A 22,371-nucleotide genomic window follows, 5' to 3' on the forward strand; every position below is an offset into this window, starting at 1 on the left:
TGACATCTGATCCAAGGCAGAACAGAAGGATAAGCAGAAAGTAAAACATTTATCCTTGAGAGAGAGAGAAGACCACATGCAAAGAAGTGGGTATGAGGAATTTTGAGATATAGATATATGAAGTTGTCCAAAGGACAAAGTCAGTGGTGACAGAGAAAGCTGAGGAGCGAAAGATGGATTGGAGCTAGACAATGAAAACCTTTGTATAGCAAATTAAGGAGTTAATACTGTAGTCTGTAGGCAAAAGATTTTAAGCAGAGTAGTAACATAATCAGCTTTAAGATGATCAGAGGTCAGACTCTCTAAGAAATAGTCCCTGAAACCTCTTGCATGAAGCAATTCATAGGGGGAATAATTTGGGGAACGGTACAGAGATGCATCAGAAGCTGCAGCAGATCCCATGAGCACCTCTATGGCTGAAATGGCCCTTCAGAATTGTCCCAACTTGAGGCTAGGTGACCAGGCCTTCTTACTCATACTGAGAGGTCTCTGGATGCAAGCAATCCCCAAAGAGGAGAGGTAGCCTTCGGCAAGGCTGATTCCTGCAGGTGAGAGCAATTCTTGGATAGGGACAGAGCTGTGAGTAATCCACAACCAACACAACCAGTAAAACAAGTGTCTCTGTCCTGAAGAGGTGTCAGAGCAATGTTTTTTTATTGTTTTTTTTTTAATTGTGTGTGTGTGTGTGTGTGTGTGTGTGTGTGTGTGTGTGTGTGTAAACCGGACCACATTGAGGATGGTCTTGAGTGAATCTCCACTGGTAGAAGGTGATCTGATGGGATTTTGTGAAAAGGATGATGTCAGAGATGATGCCAAAGGTACCACGTTAATAACTGGGTGAAGATGGTCTTTTCACAAATAGTACTCATATGGCTGGTTATCTATATGGGGGAAAAGAAGAACCTCAACTCTTAGGCTGTTCAAAAATCTAACTCAAAATGGATCATAGTCTTAAATATAAAAGCTAAAACTATAAAACTTCTAGAAGAAATCACAAGGGATGTCTTTGTGACTGTGGGTTAGTCCAAGCTTTTTTAGACAGAACAGTAGAAAATAAACAATAGAAGGGCTGAAAGATCGACAATTTCAAATGCTGATGAAAACGTGAAGGCACTACAACTCTCAAACAGGAATGATGAAAATGTAAAATTTACAGCCACTTTGCAAAACAATTTGGCAGTTTCTTACAAAGTTAAGAATATACTATGAAATCCAGCCCCATTACAAAGTATTTATCCAAGACAAATGAAAACTTATAAGAGTTGTACTCTTAAGTTTATGGCTGTTTAATCTATAATGAACAGAAACTGAAAATAAATATCTGTCAACAGGTGAATGGAAAAATAAATTGTGATGTATCCATAATATCATATACTGCTCAGCAATAAAACAGGTTTGGACCACTGATACAATATGGATGCATCTCACAGACATTGTACTAAGTAAAGGATGCCAGACACAAAAGACTATATAATTCTATATACATGAATCTATTTCTTTAAAGGCAAAAGAATCACTGGTATTAGGGGCCAGGGTGCAAGATGAGACTGACCACAAAGCGGTACAGGGAATGTTCTGGGTGATGGGAATATTCTACAATATACATCATAATTACATGATGGGCATATGGCTGTATGTTTAAAACTCGTTGAATTATACATTTATTTTTTCTGAATTTTATCTATGTGTAGCAACCCTAAAAAAGTGAAATATAAAAATAAATGGCCACCAGGTCTTATTTTCTTCAGTTCTTGTCATTTCTTAGAAAAGTTCTTTTGTATAACCTTCAGTATTCACTCATTGAATGAAGGACTGATAGTCCTGTACCAGGCTAGCTAGGAAAATATTTGACATTTTTCTCAACTGTAAGAGTCAAAAAACAGAAGCATCTTTCTGTGTGTGGGTCTCATCATCTATGATTGCGGCTCTTTAGGAATCATACTAAATTTCTGCTGACATTACCTCTCTGCTTTGTATTCACTCTAAAGGGTAGTTAGAGGATGAGAATTTATATATGACCATAAAGTGTTATTAAAATGCAAGGTGTTTTCCTACACATATATCAGCTTTTGTCACATCCACCTACAATTTTGTTTCATGATACCTGAGTCACAGGAACTATCGTATTTCTTTTATTTTTCTAAATTAAATACAATCTGTCTCAGCTTCCACACTAGAGAGGCTGAAAATGCTGTCTGTCTTTATGTCTATCTACCTAGCTACCTACCTACCTATCAATCGTAAATCACCTATCTATCTTAATTTTCCTGGGTCCTAGTCCCTTCCTTGGGGTTGTACACAATTCCCACTCCCCACCACCTCCAAAGTGGGGAAGAGCCTCAGATCTTCAGTGCCTAGTGACTGCCACCCCTGGTCATCCATGCCCATGGGCCTGTGTGGTGCATCCACAGATATGAAGCCTCATGTTTCTGGATCACGTTTGGCCTCAAGACTATCTGTCCAGAATCCTAGGCTGGACTTCCTGATGTCTAGCTTCCCTGGGCACACATACTTCTTAGGGCCCTGTGTACAAGCGAACCACTGACAGAAACTACGATTGGTGTGACTCCCCTCCCCAGCACACTGCTCGCTGCTCGCCCACCCTGCCCCATAACGGTCAGTCCTTTTCTCACCTTTGCAGTTGTTTTCCAAGTATAGCACGTCCTTGAATAATTTCCTTTCATTCAAAGTAGTTTTGTTCAACATCGGTTCACTATGACATTGATGAGACACCGTAGGACCTTAATAACCTGTGTTATTAAAATGCAAGGTGTTTTCCTGCACATCTATCAGCTTTTGTCACATCCACCTACAATTTTGTTTCATGATACCTGAGTCACAGGAACTATCATATTTCTTTATATAATAAAACAGGTTTCATTATATGACATTTTGCTTAAAGTTGTAGAATCTATTGACAATGTTAAGTGAGCAACTACTGTGTGGATCCTGGGCTACCAGTATCACCTGAGACTTGCTTTTCATTTTAAAGTTTTTTCAGGCAACTCAAATGTGTAGTTAAGGTTGAAAACCATTGTTTTAGCTTTAAGAACCATCATGATGATGGAGTATTTAAATGACTGAAGTCTAGTACAAGTAGGTTTTAAGTGAATATAGAAGAGAAATGACCAGACCAGTCTCTTAATTAGTTAAGGAAAGCTTCTTGAAAAAAAGTGGGGTTTAAGGAGAACTAGGTATAGAATATTCTGGTCTTTCTCCTTGCATTCTGTCGGATTACGGGAGCTAAGCAGCCATCTTGGACTATGAGGTGACTTTGGGAATGTAGGTAATGCATGACTGAGCAACAAGATGGAAAGCACCTGAGTCACTGACACCACCATAGGCAAACTCGTCCTGGATCACCTATATCCAGACATTTCTACATATAAAAGAAATAAACTTTGATCTTGCTAAAGGCTGTTATCTTGGCGGTTTTTCTGTCATTTGCAACCAAACCTTATCCTAATGTCAATAGCAGTATCGATTGTATGACTGGACAAGAGAATCTCACTAAAATTAGACTTATTAAATATATTCTACATAGCTTCATGGCTTACTTTTAAGTGTAATTTAAAAGTGACTGTGACCACCATCTGTAGTAAAGACCAAAAGGATGGGGGAGAATTAACTATGTAAAGGGATGGGGGCAGAGAGGTGATAAAACGAGACATGAAATACTTTGCAAACTGTGTTAACAGCATACGTGTGCAAGGCTATGTGATTATTGAGAATACATACCTCCTTCTCCAATTTCTGTTCCAGGTCTTCTTTCCAACAAGCTCCCTACTTCTGCCCCTTTCTCAGAAAAACCTCTCTTTTATTCTGTTTAACTCTTGTTTTATGGATGTTTATTGTATTGTTAAGTTATTAGTACACTCTTGGGTTTGTGCTGAAAACAAGAGCCTTTCTGGATGTAAAAATGACCTGATTATTGTGTTGGTTACCTGGGAAGAGATCTCCGAGGCTAGATCCTGGAACTGAGAGGAATGTGAGGGAATTGCAGGGTGGAATTTGGTTTCTCTTGGTCTTGATCCTGAATGACAAAATATGCATAGAAGTCATGCAAAGGGTGGATTTAATAGTATATATTTTTTTAATTTTGATTGAGATTCATAGTAAGAAATACATTAACACAGCAAACCAGAATATACATACATTATTAAAACAGTTTTCTCAAAATTGTGTTCTGGAAAAAGTTATCCTTATCACATATGGATACAATCTGATCTTTTATATTTTGGATTCTGATTAGCATTTTTCAGGGTGGCAATCCATTAATGGGTCACAAAATCAACTTAGTGGGTCATGATGAGCACCTTAAAAAATGAGATAAGAAGCAGAATATGGAGATAGGCCTGGGAAATAATGAAGAAGATGCACCTATATAGTGATCAATTTTTGGAGCTAGAATTTCCATATCTTGGACTTTCCAGGTCTGTTTCTTGCATTATTTGTACTTTGTTATATGAAACTTGATACAGATCTGTGGTTATGGCTGAGGGTTTTGAATTATGGGTTCAAATCTTGACTCTGCTACTTAGAGGCTGTGCGACATGGGACACTTGACTTAGTCTCCTGCACCCTGTTTGTCTTGTGTAAAATGAAGATAACAGCACTTACCTTATCTAGTTGCAAGGCTTATATGAGATAATGCAGTACCTGGCACATATAAATACTCAATAAATATTTGCCATTAAATTTTTCTTATTTTATTTTCCCCTAGTATTGTTTCAGGTTTTCTGAGTTTGCTAAGTAGACTAAGGGAAGAGTTATGAATTAGTGGGCTCTGGAAGCCAGCTTGCTAGGGATAGCAGATATCAAAGTGGAAGGACCACCAGGGGAAATTGAAACCTTAAGAGCTAGAGTGGAGATCATTAGTCCTTTCAATGTTAACCCTTGAACATCCAGGATTTTATTTTCTTAAAGAAAGAAGTTCCCCTTACAGTTCCTCTTTCTAATATCAATACTCTTTGATCTTCACTCCTGGTTACTTATCTAGATCAGATTACAGTTTGTTATAGAAATTTGACTGAATCTGATTGTGTATTTCCCCACAAATTTCTTCTTGACATCCCTCTCTCTGTTCCTCTCTCTGTTTGGGTACCCTTTCACCTTGTCAACCTTTCATTAGCCATATTCTTTACCGCATCTAGTAGCACAGGAGGTTTTTGTTTTGGGAGAAATCTTGGGAGAGAAAATACTGAATAATAAGACAAGAAGAAAAGAATGTATTCTGTCATACCATTTTATAAAGGCACTAGCATTGTATATTTAAAACATTTAGTGTATACTTCTTAACTATTTTCACTCCAAAAAATGACAGATGACATTTACCTGTGGGATACTCCCAGAGGTATGTTGACCCCAAGAAGAAATATACCTTCCCTAAAGGACTTGTAGTTAACAGGGCCCATATTCATTATCAAAGTCTAGCAGCCATTATTTGCAGAGGTCTATCACACACACACTACATATTCAGGAAAAGCTACAGACGGAGCTGACAAGTCTCCAGCACTGCTTCTGCCTTCTGAGCTGACCTTTATAAAGGAGTTCCTGGAATAATATTTTGACCAATGGGTGGAGATCTGCCCTGTCCAATGGGAGTTGTATAGCTATAGTCTCATATGCATCTTTATGGACCAAGCAGAGCAGCTCCATAATTACCAATCAGAATGTGCTATTTAAACCAATCAAACTGAGCAAATTTGGGTTCCTCATTTGCATAAAAATGGACTAATCAGAGACCAGGGCTGACACCATTTCTACATAAGCAGCCCTCATCTTTGTCTCAGGGGAGCAAACTTTGGGTTTCTAACAGAAGATGTGTTTCCTGGGTTTGCAAACTGTTTACCTGAATAAAGTTTCTTCTTATGCTGCACCCCAGATTGAAGATTCTTGTTGGTATTGGATTAGTGGCAGCGATCGTTGGTTGACAGGTATATCTAGACTCTCTTTAAAAGTGAATTCCAGTTTTGGGGCTGACATACATAAAACATTTTCTAAGCATGTAAATAATGCAATTGACAATTTAAAGGTTTCTTAAAATTGTTATTTTACACGGAAAAATATAAATATTGCTATTTTAAAAACATGTAGAACTTTTAAAGTGTTATTTTTTTCTATAACTGCTCCACAGAACAAAGATCTTATAATTAAAATTATCATGTACAAACTTTATGAATTTCTTACATCAGTCGATAATGTTCATTAAAACCTTGTATGAAATTATATTAAAACAATGTAGAAATACCATGAAAATCAGAAAGTTTTAAAAATTTTAATTACTTAAGTAGATTTTTCCTGAATAATACGTGTTTATTTTTAACTAGCTTAGATGTCAAGAGTTAAAGGCTAACATTCCCCTGTCATTATTCTTTCCTATGAAAATACTACAATATTTTCAATGAGAGTGTAAACAAACCATTGTTTCAGGTTTTATTTTGACTGGATCTGCCTGGCAAAATCCCAGGTCTGATCTAGCTATTGTGATTCCAAGTTAAGTTTTTACAAGTGATCCTTGCTACCTTAAACACTTCCTCCTTAGAGTCTATCTCCAAAGTCTGTTTTTCCCATTTATTTTTCCCCGACAGTTGTCCAAGCCACTTTTTACCATAACGTTTATTTTTTTCTAAGAATTCTATAAGCCAGAAATAATGTTCTTCAAGCCTTCCTTTCACCTTCCACTGAGCCACCTTTTAACCAGAATTTGTCATTTGTAAGATTGTAAAAGTGTAGTAACCCTGGATTGGGCACAGGAAGATAACAACACGTGAGAGGAGGTGGACCGTTGACATTAGCGAAGAAGTGTACATATTTGATTACACAGACCACTGTTTGTTAAATTTAATAGAGGTGAAATGTAGTGCGTAAGTAGCTAAAAACGGGAAATCCAGTATGAGCAGAAGAGGCTAAAACCTCAAAGGAAAAGAGGAGAGGAAGAAACGAGACAGAGCGCGGTAAGTGGGTGTCAGCTTGCTCAGCTAGGAGCCGGAAGGGCGGACTCAAAGGGGCGGGTCCGAGCCTGGAGTGGGCGGGTCCGAGCAGGGGCCAGTCCGGTTGGGGCGGAGCGCGGGACAGGGGCGGAGCGCGGGACAGAGGCGGAGCCCCGGGAGGGTGGCGGCGAGGGCCTGTGGGAGAGTTGACGCCTCCCGGCGGAGGACCTGCAGGCACCTGATGGAGAACAAATGGCAGTCTGCACACGTGGAGAACTTTTAACGAACACGTGAGGGAAAGACAGCAATGTCTGTGGAAAATCTGCCTCACAACTCTGGCGTCCTACTCCAACTCCCTGACCAATAGCTGGTTTACTGTGTTCCTGGGGTCTTCGCCCCCTTCTATTGCTCCTGTCTGTACGCGCACGCGGGCGCGCGCGCACACCCACACCCACACCCACACCCACACCCACACCCACACACACACACAGGCTTAGAGCGATGCTCTCTTGATCAGATCCCGCCCTACGCGTCCTGACCGCCACACCGCGCCAGGAGGCGGCCACGCAAGCCCCTCTGCGACTGCGCCCAGAGCCCCACCACGGAGGCGGAGCCCCGAGCAAGGGGCGTGTCGCCTGCTGGCGCGCTGGGGGCGGAGCCATGGGGGCCGAGCGGTCCCGCATCCCGCGGCCTGACCTCCCCGAACGCCGGGTCCCGTGACGTCACCTCGCCGTGACGCGCACGCTGTAGGAAAACTGTAAGTTTCGGAGGATTCCTGCAGATCCCCGGGCCTGCGGGGCTCGCCCTGCTGCTCTCTTTCCCGTTGTTGGTAGTGGCTATGGGGCGTCAGGTCCTGGGGCGTCAGGTCCTGGGGCGATCCGGGGAGCCGCCGAACGTGGCGAAGGGACAGGTACCCGCCCAGAGTGGGAGCGCGCCCTCTGGGGCGGGAGGGGCAGGAATGCCACCAGGCGAGGCCGCGCCCCGCGGGGCAGGGCCCGCACCTTTTACCTTGAGGCCAAGAGGGCTGTAGGAGCCTTCAGGCGAGGCCAGGGAAGGGGGAAAGGTACAAATGGGAGAGCCCTTTATGTTCCTTCCTTGATGAAAGGAATTTGACTGCCCTCAGGCTTCCTTTGGGATCTTGCAAGTGACCAAATAATTGAGGTCAAGTTTAAAGATAACCACTTGTTGCCTCACTTTCTTTTTTGTGTAAAATGACGGTAAGGCAGCCTCTGGCCTCCCTAATTGTCATTCCCACAGGACTGGGAATTGTGAGAGCACATACAGTAACACAAAAGTGTAAACTTGTTAGGAGAAAGCTTATAAAAACAATCGGTTATACTGAGAATGTGGTGTCCAATGACCATTTCACAAAGGTCTCGTAGGTAGGGACCTCTTTAACAATCTTGCTTCCTCAATATTCCCCCACCCACCATCTGATCATGGACTACACGAGCCTGATGGGCGGTCTGAACTATTGTCACTGAACTTGGACCAAGGATCAAGAAAAAACTGGTATCATGATCACAATGATCTCGACAATTACGATGTCGTCCTTGTCTGGGTTTTGCAGAGAAAGCTTTTAAAGCATGCTGGAACTAGTACATTTATACTCGATACAGATACACTGTGAGTTTTAGGGATTTTGCTGTGTCGACTTAGAATAGTTGATCATATCTGACTGCTTGACTTTTCTAGCTTGCCAAGGGTTAATACATTATTGATGACTTAGTATTATACTATAATACTTATAAAATTTAGGGACAAGTATTTCTCAAGAACTCAGAAGGGAAGAATATTGTACATATCTCAGTGTGTATTCAAGAGATTATATGATCATAGTTCTGTAGGTTCAGTTCAAGGGTGTAATATCCTTCCATCTGAGTTTGAGGAGCCCTTCTTTTAGAAAGCAGGGGTTCTAATTTTTGTTTTATCAATTACTAGCTTTGTGTCCGAAGACAAGTCACCCAAACTTGGTGTTTTCTTTTTCTCTCTAAAATGGGAGATGATGGCATATCTGTGGTTGCTTTTCCAAAGATCTAGTGAGATCATAAGTGTGAAAACGAAAGGCTAAGTATGGTATTGTTAAGGAATTTGCATTGGTCCCCTAGCCTGGATAAGAGAAATAGAGATGTGAGCATTAAAAGCCACTTTCTGAATCAGAACAAGAACTAGAGCAGCAAACAGGACAATCTCCAACCTAGTGGAACTCATGTTCCAGTGTGGAAATAGGCAACAAGTATATAAGTATATAATATTATTTCAAATAGTGATAAGTACAGTGAAGTAAAGAAAGAATAAAAGACTAGGAGAATAGGCAGATCGTTGTAGATAGGGTTTGCCAGGGAAGGCCTTTCAAAGGAGGTGATAGTTGAATCAGTTGAAGTGGAGGAAGAGCCTGAGGTAAGAACATTTCAGGGAGGAATAATAATAGCAGTAAACACTTAATGTAGAGCTGACATGTGAGGCACTTTTCTAAACACAAAATTCAATTTCGACAACAGTCATATGAGTACTCATTTCCATTTTTATAGATGAAACTGACATGGAAAGATTAAGAATTTGCTCAAGGTTGCACAGCTTGCACAGTTAAAATGTGCTAGACAGTATTTGAATTTGGGCTATCCAACTTCAGAGTTCATACTCCAAACAACAGTACTTGTACTGCTCTGAGGTGGAATCCAAACTGAGGTAGCTAAGGCATAGCAAGGTGAGAGTGTTGTGAACATAACAAGGAAGGGGGAAAGTAGTGGCAGATGGTGTCGGAGGCCGGGCAGACTATGGGGGCCCTTGTAGGCTGTGGTAAAGATGTTATTGTGAGTGTGGTGGGAAACCATTGGAAGGTTTACACCAAGGGAATAGCATCTGATTTTAGTTTTATTGGATGGAGAATTAACTGTAGTCATGGAATGGGGAGTATTGAAGATGGGATGGTAGGAGACTATTACCTGGTGGTGTCTTTGGCTAGGGGAGGTGGTTTCAGAGATTGAAGTACGCAGTCGAATTCGTGATATACTTTTGAAGGTAGAGCTGCTGCTGTGGATTTACTAATGTAGGTTCACATAAAACCTAAAATTCTTAGGTTCGAGTCTGGAACGACTGGGTGGGTGAGTAGTGGTACTGTTTTTAGAGAAGAGAGAAAGTGGTTTGAGAAGAAAATTATGAATTCCATTTTGGACAAGTTTTAGATGCCTGATAGATTTAGTAACACTAGTAGTACTGCTGCTAGTAATAATAGTAAGCGCTGTGTAAGCATAAATTGTGGACTGGGGTTTAAGCACTTTTATATATTAATTCATTTAATTCTTACAACAGTCATATGCTCTAGGAACCATTATAGCCTCCATTTTATAAATGAGAAGACAGGCACAGAGGTTAAAAGCGACTTGCCGAAAGGCACTCAGTTTGTGAGTGATGGAGCTGGGATTCAAACCCAGTCTGGCTTCAGAGTTCATGCAGTTAATCCCTGAAACTACCTCCGAGTCGACGTGCCGAATTGGCAGTTAGATACATGAAGACAGAACTCAGGAGAATGGTCAGGGCTGGAGACAGACACACATATTTCTGAAGAGAAATTCTGCTTTTGTTCCTCATCTAAGCCTTGGTTGGCAATGGGAGAAAAGAACGTAGACAATGGGGCTGTGCTAACTGGTCTTTCATTACTTGATTCTGTTCATGCAGCCAATATTTAATATACTCCTTCCATGAGGTTCCAAGAAGGTGAGGTCTCTATGCCTTTTACTTCTCGATCTCTAGTCCCTAAACCAATGCTTGCCATGTAGTAGATGGTAGAGACGACTATATGCAGGACATTCGGTTAGGTTTTGGGAGTTCAGAGATGAATAAAACATAGCACTCTTCCTAGAGGAGCAGAGTATGAGGCAAAACCTGTGGGAATAAAACTAGAGTAGACTAACTGCATAAATGCATGCTGATTAGCTCATTCTGGCCTTCTGTAGCCCCCTCCGCCCCATATGCTTAAGAGATGGGGCATGAAGGGGTCAAAGGAGCAAAAGAAGGCCTAAGCAATTGCAGGATGAATTTGAGGCTCCTCAAGAGTCTTTTTCAACAAAAGAATTCCTCAAAATCTTGCATATTTTACTATATTCGCATTAGTTTTATTTAGCAATGATATAATTTTTACCAAATGAAATATATTCTGATATTTGAGTATCATTGTGGAGTGATGAGTTTTTCCATTTCTATTACTTCAGTGTTGACAGGGCTCACTAGTGAAATAAGGGAGTTGGCTTGAAATGCTGCAGCTTGCATAATAGAGGGTGATGGAGGGGCTGTGTGAAGTATTTAGGCAGGTTTCCACCAATTTAAGTGTATCACACCAAAGTTCCACATAATGAAATGAGTTTGAGTTTCTCTGCTGATCATCTCTAACGATTGAAAGATATATATATATTTTAGTCATAGGAAGGAGATCTGGTGCTACGTGTCATAGGTGGAATTATAGATTACATCTCTTAATATGGAACATTATAGAACATTATAGAACATTGAAACTGGAACAATACACAGAAAAATAAGTATCTTATTTCTGTAAGTCTCTTTCAGGGCATACTATAACCTCATCACACTTATTACAATCTTATTATGCCTAACATGAGTATTTCAAATTTAAACTGTTTAAAAGATTAGATAAAATTACATCATTGTAGATTTTATGATTAATTTCAGAGTTTTTTTTCTTACAATATGTAAAATTCTATTTTGTTGAACTCCTTTAGCTTTCAGTGGGAGAGCTCATCTGAATAACCGCATCTACCATAACTCTAAACAGGCAGCTTCCACAAATATAGAGATGATGTGTCATCTCATTTTGCAGTTCACAAAATTTTAAATCTGCTATTGTAGTTTCCCTAAATTTAATGGAGTTGAAACAATTAGTACCTTTTTTATACCACGATTGCAGTTAGCTTCCTTAATAACATTAGATGTAGTAAAAAGTAGAATTCCATCTTAAACGGCCTGTCGATTCCTCAGGCTTCGTCACTTTCTAAGTTCAGGCTCAGCAAGGCAGGTCAATGGTTATTTAATCGTATCAGATGGCTCCCAGCAGAGCAGGAGTGATGTGTTAGTCCTCCTATTTGAAGACAACAGAAGCCACTCTAACACTAACTCAGATGAAATATAGCATCCTAGATAACTTATGAAATCCAAATTTCTTTTAAAATTTATATTTACATAAGTAAATATAAAAACTGCTACCTTATGTTAAGAGTACAAATGTAAATATATGGAAATTGTTTCTCGTAGAAAACCACGTGTCTAGCCCAATTTGGTGTGTAGTGGGCTCTAAATATAATTTTTAAAATTCCACTGCTTGTGATTTCTTTTATTTTTGTATATTACCTTCAGTTCTCACATACACATATATACTTGCAGTAATAGCTGAATTCTAGTTTATGTACTTAACATTGTTTGAATATATTTAAATCAAATAATTTAAATAGTATGTAGAACATAATTTTGATTCATTCTATATTTAGTTGCTTAGAAATTAAAATCTTGAGGCTTGATTTTTTTTTCCCACATAAACACTAATGGATGGAAGCTCAGCTTTAGTAATGTGTTAACCAAGTTGTTACCTTCAAAAAATACCCAAGAAGAAAATTCTTAGAGAGGATTAAGCGAAAATAGTATGTTGACGAAAGGGATAATTTAAGCATAACTCCCTACTATACCTATACTTCTTAAGATGTACTATCTTAAAATCTTACTGTTCTTTAACTTAGTTTTTATATTGCAGAACTGCTAGTTTCAGGCTGCATTCTAAGCCATCAATCTATATAAAGATAAATGTGAGATAAATACTGCAATATAGTACTGTGGATTGAGCTCAGTGGATCTGAGTTGCGGATACTTTGTTCCCTCTCCCAACTCGCCCTGGGATCCTTTGACAATGACTGGCCACAGTTTTGGTTGTCAGAACTGTGTGGAGGGCATTGCTCCTGGCATCCTGGTGGAGGCCAAGGAAGCTCCTAAATATCCTACAATGGACAGGACAACCCCAGCGGCAAAAAATTATCTCGTTCAAAATGTCGGTACTGTTGATGTTGAGAAACTCTGCAATCTATAACGTGCTTTCTTCCTTTTTTTTCTTTTTCTCCCTCCCTACATAGGTTTCTTGACATCGTAGGGGAGGGCTTCTCTGCCCTCTTTGGGTCTCTGGCTGGGCCTGCAAACCTGATATAAAACAGATTAAGAGGAGAAAAACATGCACATTTTATTACACTTTTACATGTGCATGGGAGCCTTCGCAAAAGAATGAAGACCTGAAGAAGTGACCAGAGTAGGAAGCTTTTATCCATTTTAGTCAAAGAAACAAATTTGTGAAGAATTGACAAGACAGAAGGGTTTGGGTTCAAGGTAGTATATGGTTGAAGAAGTAACTAGGAAACTAAGAGTTAGTTTAACAAGACTTGTTTGTAAAGATTTCTCTCCCCAGTTCCCCATCTCTGATGATGAGAATGTCTTTCCCCTGGTACTGGGATGGTATCTTTCACATGGGAGTTTTGCCCCTTGCTTTCAGGAAGGAAAAAGGAGAGCAGAGTGTCCTTATACCTGCTATTTCTTAAGTACTTTGTCAAAGTATGTCAAAATGGCATATTTTGGGGAGACATTCTGATTCCCTTAAATACCTCCATCTTGTCGTCATTCAAAGGAGTGGGTAATTCAATGTTTGTAATCCTACTCTGATTGGACTTCAGTGGCAACTCCACTGAGTTTTGATAAACTATAAGATAATACTACTTCCTATTTAGAATTTATTTTTTGAGACCTTTAAGTCCAAAAGCAGTCCAAAGGGATGGCTCTTGGCTGTGTTTGCATTTACTTGGATGAGTCACCCCACCCAGCATGATTCACTTTGCCAGTATGATAGGGGGTTTATATTTGGGGTAAGACTCTCATTCATTCTGATTTTCTAATTAGAATCCATATTCTCTTTAGTCATCTTTTATGTCTGATTTGAGGCTGTTTTTCTTACTTTTTCACTATGCTGGCGTAAACCTCAGACTGACTTGATTTTAACAACAAACAAAATGACATAATGGTTAGTTTTTATTTTTTCTGAAACACTTAGAGTTCATCTTACTCTGAGTACATCATTTTTGTGGGGTGATAGGAGTTGATGATAGTCACTTTATTTTCTAGAATGGAAAATTTAAGAAGAGATTATTGGTTTACTCAAGTAAATCAATTTCAAAGATAGGATTAGATTTTAGTTTTTTAGGTCTTACAAAAGTAAGCCACACTGTCATTTCCATTAGATCAAAAAGAATATCTACTTATATATTTGATCAGTTAGCATTTTGTTTGAAGATTACTTGATGATATTCAATTCTTGATGTAGGTTTCAGTAGTTGGAAATTTTAATGTTTCATATAATACATCCATCAGCTGGATTTGGACCATTGATAGTGTGAAATTGTGGGTTTGGGCTTGAGAGGAGATGGAAAAGGGCGCCTTTGTTGGTGCAGTCGTGATTGGGCAAGAAGGATTATAATTAGACTTAAAAAGTGAAGATTCCCAACTTTCTATAAAACTGAATTATTGCTTTCAAACTTATTAATCAAGAGAGAACTATGCTTGCAGAATATAGTCCTCCAAATAGGCAGGGGATGTACTTAGGATTTTGAGGAAGCATGGAGTTTTTGGATTGGCATTTTTCAGAAGTGAGAATTTAAGGATTGGCCAACTTTAAACTTGGAGTTTAGGGACTGGCTGGCTGCAGAGCAAGAGTGCTGAAGAGGGGCAGTCACTTATTGGCTGATTTATCAGTTGTGTACTTAAGTGGGAAGGTTGAGTAGAGTTTGAAGATTGATTGATTGGGGCATATTTAAAACCAGTTCTATGGCTGCTTATTCTTAGCTTGGGACAAGAGCCAAAGAATAATTTTTTCCTTTCTTTTAGTTGGAGAATAAGCACTTTTTATTTTCCACATTTATATCAAACATTTATATTAGCAATTGTGTTAATATAACACATTTGATTTTGCTTTCTTCTGAAACAACAAAAATGAGTGACTGCAGTGAATATCACTTGTTTTCCATCTACCAGTTTCAGGATTATGTGATATTTGGGACACAGGCTGCTTCAAGGATTATTTTTGTATATAGTTAAAAAGGTAATATGTTATTTATGGTGATACTTTAATGTGTTAAATGTTATGGTGAAATCTGTGTTACTTTTATATCTATTTTTCTCTCTTGTGGGAGTGTCATGACATCTGCCTGCCAAAATTAGTCTTGATGGGTGCTGAATTATAGATCTAAAAAGTTTGTTGTTTTTGCTATTGTTAGAGATACATCTAGAAGCATTTACTTTTTGAAAGTTGACTAGCAATTCTTATCAACATTTTGGAAGGTTTAATGATTATATTGTATGTCTTTTATATGGGGTAGGTTGAATCGTTTTAGTATCTGTGAATTATTTTATCACAATTGTTATATCATAGTACCATTACGTAAACATTTTGATTTAATGTTTATTTTAGAATATTTTTATTCTTCAGAATTATGACTATTATGACTATTTACCAGAACTATGACAAAAAATAGATATTTTTCTAAATTGATCTCTCACAGTAATATAGTTTTAAAAATCTTTTTCTGTGGAGACGTTAAAATAAATTCAGTGGGCATTCTTTATCTCAGAAGTTAGAGAAGGCAAAATGAGTTTTTGGCTTACTTTGTTTTTTTGTATTGAGATGTTATTTAAAATTACCTATATACTGTATTTATATTTGAAAAAGCAGATAATATTTTCAAAAAAATGGGTGCTGTTCTGTTTATATGCAGCCCTTCCTTAACCCACAGCTTTTGTGTCTTACCTCTCTGCCTTTCAGATAGTTATTATCTAGTGATAAAGCTATATTAGTGATTAGATAAAGCATTTTTATGTGAAAGCTCTTTGAAAATGTGCAAATCCAATTCTTGTTTCTGTTTACAGTCTAAATTTCTGACCTGCTGTGATCCTTAACTGTGAGAGGATAATCTTAACCCGGTATTAAAATTAATATTATGAAGTTATTTATTAAAAAGTTGTTGTTTACTAAATAATACTTACATTTTTTATACTCATCATTTAAATTATATAAATTTATACTTAAATAGTTGCTTAAATTTTCTAGAAAAAGTTTGTTTTAGATGCCTGAATATGGTTACTGGGATTATTTCTGTGCTATCTATAGTGTGAATTAATGAATTTGAAATGTGTTTTTTCTAGTGAAATGTGTTTTGCCTAGTGAGCTGATCAAAAAATGAATCATAGGTGCTCTTTTGTAGGAAAAAGGAAAAAACAAGGGTTATATGCTCTCTAATAAAAGCCTTATTTTGTAGCCTTTGATAATATGGCTATAAAATGGTATCTCATAGTTTTAATTTGCATTTCTTTGATTTCTTGTGAGGCTCAGCTTCTCTTCATTCACTTGTTAGCCATCTGGATTGCACCTACAGTTGCCAGATTTAGCAAATAAAAATACAGGACACTGTTCAATTTGAATTTCAGATAAAGAACAAAAAAATTTTAGTATAAATATATACCATGTAAGAGTTGGGACATACTTATACTAAAATTTTTTCCATTGTTTATTTTTAATTAAAATTGAGCATCCTGTACTTCATCTGACAACTTTGATTTTACTGTCTGTGGATTGTTTGTTTCTGTCTCCTAAATTTTTAATTGCATTTCCTGTCTTTTTTTGTCATTATTTTTCCAGATTTTTTGCCAGACACTAGATATCAAATCCCTCCCCCCTTTTTTTTAATGTTGCAAATGTCTTCTTCCATTCTTTTGCCTGTTTGTTAACTTTGTCTATAGTGTCCTTTGTTGAATAATAGGTCCTTAGTAGGTCAGTTCCATCATAATTTCCCCATATTGTTTATACGTTTGAGACCTTTTAACACTCAGGTAACACAAATGTATTACCCTACTTTTTCTTTTCTTTATTTAGCTTCCTAGTTTTACCTTTCATATTTAGATCTTTAATTCATTTGGTGTTTATTTTATGGGAACAACATTAGGAGATGAGGTGACGGAGGTAATAAGGGGAGCAGATCGCATGAGGATTGTAGGCCATTGTGAGGACTTTGGATTTTTTGTTAATTGAATAGAAAGCCAGTGGAGGTTTTGCACAGAGGATGCCACGGACTAAAATATGCTTTTAAAAAAAACCTCTCTGATAACTGTTGAGAATAGGTTGTGTGAGTTTTGGCACAGACTGCTAATTCTTGTGCAGTGCCTGGGTCTTCCTTCTTTTAGTATCAGAACCCTTCTTGTTGAGCTGGGTATATGGCTATTTAGACACTGTATTTTCCAACTTCCCCTGCCTGTAGGTATGGCTGTATGATTAGGTTTGGCCAGTTGCATATGAGCGAAAGTAAGTGCAACTTCTGGTTTATCTATTTGAAGATAAGGTTCTTGTCCTGTTCATCTCCCACCCCACTGCCCTTCCTACTGGAAGGCAGTAACAACTCTAATTGCAGAAGCGTCTTGAACCTAGAGTTAGAAGTCCTGTGAGGAGGACAGCGGAGCCATTCCTCATCAGCCTAGGTCTCTGGATGACACTGTGGAGCAGAACTGACTACTAACCCTCACCTCTGGGCACCTGCCCATCTTTATACTGTTTCAAGGAAGAGAATGAACTTCTCGGACACTATTTCATCTTAAGAAATTATCCCATTCTCTATATCATGCCAAAATTGGTACCTGAAGTAGGGTGTTGCCATAATAAAAAGCTAAAATGCATGGCACTGATTGCATGGTTGGTTGACACAGTTGGCACTATGTTATAGGCTGGAAAACTGGCAGCTGTGCTGTGGCAAAACATTTAGGGAAACTGTCACCTCTGATAATTTGGAAGGCAATCAATGTATCCATCCAGTTTGTACCTCCAGGGAAGTGGTTAGAAAGACTGCTAAAATGAGTTGACAACTCCTTGCTGCTTTAGCAAAGAACTACAAGAGGGTATCAAATAAAGTTCTGATTAGCTAGTTTGCAGTTAGAGATGGGAGTATAGTTTTGTTGAAGGAGGCTCCCTCTGCGCATGGTCTGAGCTCTGAGTTGACTGTGAGAACACTAATATAGGATGTTGTAGGGTCGGAAAAAATTGCTTCTGTATCCCAAAACAGCAAAAGGTAAGATTCATTCTTAGGACTATCCTGTTAGATTTTTCTTGGCCAGACAGTGGAAGCCATTCCAGGCAAGGATCAAATTAAGGTTTTACCTTCCCACTTGAACCAGTCAGTTAAGCTAGATAAAGCGCTAGTTATAAATACAGTCTCAGTTCCCTACAACAACAAAGGTTTATTTCTTGCTCATGACATGTCTGTGGCTCTGTTCCACATCCTCTGTTACTCTAAGCTGAAAGAATAGGCTTTTTGGAAACGTTGCTATTCTGTGGCAGAAGGAAAAGACATATGGCAGAACCAGCTGCTTGGAAGTGGCATGTGTTACTTTTGTTCATATTTTATTGGTCAAAGCAATTCAGATGGTTGAATCTGAAATTAGGCAGGCAGGAAGGGTCAGCTCAAGTGACATAGCTTGCCCTTATGTAAATGGAGTGATGGTATAATCCTCCTGTCCTGTTGTGAATCAGATGACCTCAAGATAGCTAACCTTAAATCAAGGGAGAGAGAGATGGATCTGCCATAGAGGCCAGCAAATAAATGAGGAGAAATGACAAGCTTAATACCAATGACCAGACTGAATCTTTACTTGTGGTTACTTTCACATGGCACTGACCAAAGGCAAACAGACATGTTGAATTTTTGAGAGGATTATGTTGTTGAAGATATCACAAGTTTGCCTTGAAAAGCCTGTGATGGTTTGACATTGACTCTTAAAGGAATCTTTGACCCTCAAATTTATACCAGCTCTTTGCTGCTTCCTTGGTACACGTATTCTCCCATGCCCACTTCATATATGCCCAGAAAGATAATAGAAAAATAGAATCTTCTAGAGGCAAAGCCAGGCTCTAGCAGACAAATAGACAAAGGATATCCCCCAGAGAACAGAAATAAGTTTAACCAATGGACTTCCTTCCCTGGTAGAGCAGGTGTTCTTTGCCATTGCTTTCCAGTAGTATTTTGCCATTGGTGAAAAAAGAATATGTATTTGCCATTCTTTTCAGAATGGAAGACTTAACTGCATTAATCGTATTTATTCGGTTATATGTTGGGTGTGATGGTGTTGGTGGAGAGCACAGATTACTTATCTTTTATTCGTAGGTCATTGGACTAGGATAGAGCCAGATCGATATCTGTTGAAGAGGATTTGCATCACCCAGAGATTATAGACTTTGAGCCGAATCCAGTTACTGGGTGGGGCTTTAGGTTATCCCTTTAGAAAGAAGATAACTGTTCCAGAGTGGGAAGGATGCTCCCTCACCTCTGATATTTAGCGAGGCACATGACCCCTATATAGAAACTATTTCTTAGGCTCCTTGTAGCCAGATGAGGCCACATACCTAAGTACTGGCCAGTGGATGGATGTGGAAGTGGTTGGTGTCTGCTTGTTTGTCATATTCCTTTCCTTTCACCCCCATGAACAAAGTGTTGGTGAGCTAGCTTATTGGAACATCCCGACAAGGGTAGTAACCCCAGGGAGTGGTGGGACAAGAGAGAAGGGACCTCAGTCCCTGGACTGTGGAGAGCTCTTTACCGCTTGTCTTCCCCTGGACTATTACATAGAAATAAGCTCCATTTGTTTGAGCCACTATATTCTTGGTTTTGTTGCAGCAGGATAGCCTATATCCTAGTTAATACAGGAAAGCAGGAAACAAAGTTAGATTTGTTTCTAGTGATTTTTTTTTTCATTTGAAGCTTTTGATTTATATATTCTTTCTATGAAAATTTATTTTTGAAATTGTCTAACAAATAGTTTAGAAATAAACTCTTATTTGAACATCACTTATTGTGATTATGATATATTCTTTTTATTCATATACATAGGTTTTACATATTTATATAAAATTTGGTATCCTGATATTTTCATGTGATATCCATTTTTCTTTGTTAGAGTTCTTATACTCGCATAGTTATTGTTACAAAACACTAGGTTTTACCATACTTTACTTAAAATCTCATTATAGTTGACTGCTATGGACTGAATTGTGTCCCCCCAAATTCATGTTGAAGCCTTCATCTTCCCCTCATTCCCACCTTGTAAACTGCATTGGAGATAGGGCTTTTAAGGAGGAGGTGATTAAGGTTAAATGAAGCCTAAGGTTAAATAGTCCTGTAAAACTGGTACCCTTATAAGAAGAGAAAGACACAAGAGATCTTTGCCTGTGGGGACACAGTGAGAAGATGGCCATCTTCAACCCAGAAAGAGAGTTCTCACCAGAACCCGACCATGCTAGCACTCTGATCTTCGATTTCTGGCCTCCAGAACTGTGAGAAAATAAATTTCTTTTCTTCCGTCACCCAGTCATTGTACTTTGTTATGGTAGCCCAAGCTGACTGTGATGGAGCCCATGCTTTTAACTGCTATACTACAAATAGAGACCTTTCTCAGATCACACAGTCAGTGGCAAACAGACTGCATTTTAAGATTAAGGGTATCAGTATTAAATTGACAGGTCTAATATTCTGAATGAATTTTCAGTTAAGAAGTTACCTGTGTTTTGGAGAGATCAGTTTTGTGTTTTCAGGCAAAATCCAGACTGCAAAGGGTTAAGAAGTGAGTTGGGGGTGGGGGGAGCAGTAAAAATGGGAGTTTAGACTCTTAAGACACTTGGTTATGAAGGGAAAGGGGCAAATAGGATAGTACAAGAGAGACGCAGTGTCTGGGAAAGTATCTTAGTTTCGTTTGTTCATTTGTTTGTTTTACGATGGGAGAGATTTAAACATTTATGTGCAGTGGGGTGAAAACCAGAAGAGAAGGAGCAATTGAAGATGTGGAAGGGAAAAGTGGATAACATATGGCATCAGATCCCTAAGGAGGTGGGGTGAGTGGCTTGAGTCCTGGAGCTCTGGTCAAAGGTTAGCTTTGGGCATGAAGGGGGACACCCTTCCTCTACACAAGCAGGAAGGAAGTAAGAATGGGTGTATGGGTTGTTGGTTATTGGTCATTGTTGGTCGTTGGTCAGTGGGGTGAGCAATCCGAGGGAGTCTGACTTAATCACCTCTCCTTTGTTTCTGTAGAGGTGATGTTATTTGCTGAGTGGAAGGGACAGATCGATGCTGGAGAAAGTGATGGAAGTTTGGAACTGAATCTGGGACATGAGAGGGAGCTGATTGGGAGCCCTGAAAAAGATTGATGGCAACAGTGAGCAAGAGCCTACTGAGATAGGAGACCATGTGTTTGCAAAATTCCCAGTCAGCATGGTTAGAGCTTTTCATATCAGTGATCTGTCTCTAGATGATTGGAGTGGGAATGAAGAGGTACATACTTAGATTGGTTTAGAGGAAGGATAAGCTGGTAAGATAGTTGAGAGTTTACACATGGGAATGTGCAAAGCTGGGTGATCAGATCGTGGGTTATAGTGGGCAAGAAGTGTGCTTGGGTCATGTTTGATGGATCAAGAAAAAATATGAGAGGTTGGGGAAAGACTGGATAACTAAACATGTTTAAGTTCAAATAAAATTATTTATTCGTTCATTCAATAAATATTGAGCATTTTTTTATCTTCCAGGCACTGTTCTAGGAGGTGTGGCTACCTAGATCAAAACACTGATCAAAAAAGTCCTGGCCTGGTAGATTTTACTTCTAATGGGAGTTAGACTACATTTATATATGTAGTCTATATGTATATGTAGTCTATATATATATGTATATGGTTTCAGATTGTAAGAAAATGTTAAAAAGAAAAAAAGCATAAAGGATTAGAGAGTGATGCATCTGCTATTTTAGATTACTGTGAACAGGAAGGGGCTCTTGGAAGACATGTGTCCTCTGAGCAGTTCACAGCAGGGCATGTGGGTAAGGAAACAGCACAGCAGAGCCTGGCCAGGATCTTGCTTAAGAAGCAGCTAGGGCACTGGGGAGTGTGAGTGAGGAAGAGAGTGGTAATTAATGAAGGGCATGATATATTAGGGCCACCATAAAGATTTAGGATTTTATTCAAGTGCCATGGGAAAGCCATTGGAAAGTTTGAATCAGAGGAGTGACTGTCTTACTTTTCTGATGGTTCGCATTGGCTGTTTTGTGGAGAATTGAATAGTAATGTGAATAAAGTAATCTAGAGAGCTAGAAGGATAAGAGATTGGAGCCTTGGGGCCTTTAAGTAGTGTATTGTAGGTTAAGACTTCAGCAATTGAGTGCTTCTGGGTGAAGGATCCCATTGCTGCTCCCTTAAGCAGATGCACCCACTCCACAATAGGCATTCTTTTCAGTGGATAAAGGCCTGACCCTGACCCTTGGCTTATACCACACCCTTTCCTGTTTTTGACTCTGCTTCTTACCAGCTTCATTATTCATTCTCCCA

General features: G+C 38.9%; 1 protein-coding gene across 11 annotated transcripts in view; it reads left to right on the forward strand.

Annotated features, from left to right (window-relative positions):
* The first annotated feature begins 7,441 nt into the window (after positions 1–7,441).
* Positions 7,442–22,371, forward strand: part of ZNF438 (zinc finger protein 438) — a 161,689-nt gene continuing 146,759 nt past the window's right edge. For 5 of the 11 annotated variants that reach the window (XM_023536178.1, XM_023536177.1, XM_023536182.1 and 2 more), the window contains exon 1: positions 7,445–7,689. The gene's annotated coding sequence lies outside the window, so the exon portion shown is untranslated. Of the gene's footprint in view, positions 7,690–22,371 lie in introns of all 11 variants that reach the window. The other 6 variants (XM_023536176.1, XM_011369486.2, XM_011369485.2 and 3 more) reach the window with 4 other exon arrangements.

Source organism: Pteropus vampyrus, unplaced genomic scaffold, assembly GCF_000151845.1.
Source record: "Pteropus vampyrus isolate Shadow unplaced genomic scaffold, Pvam_2.0 Scaffold150, whole genome shotgun sequence".
NCBI classification, from domain to species: Eukaryota; Metazoa; Chordata; class Mammalia; order Chiroptera; family Pteropodidae; genus Pteropus; species Pteropus vampyrus.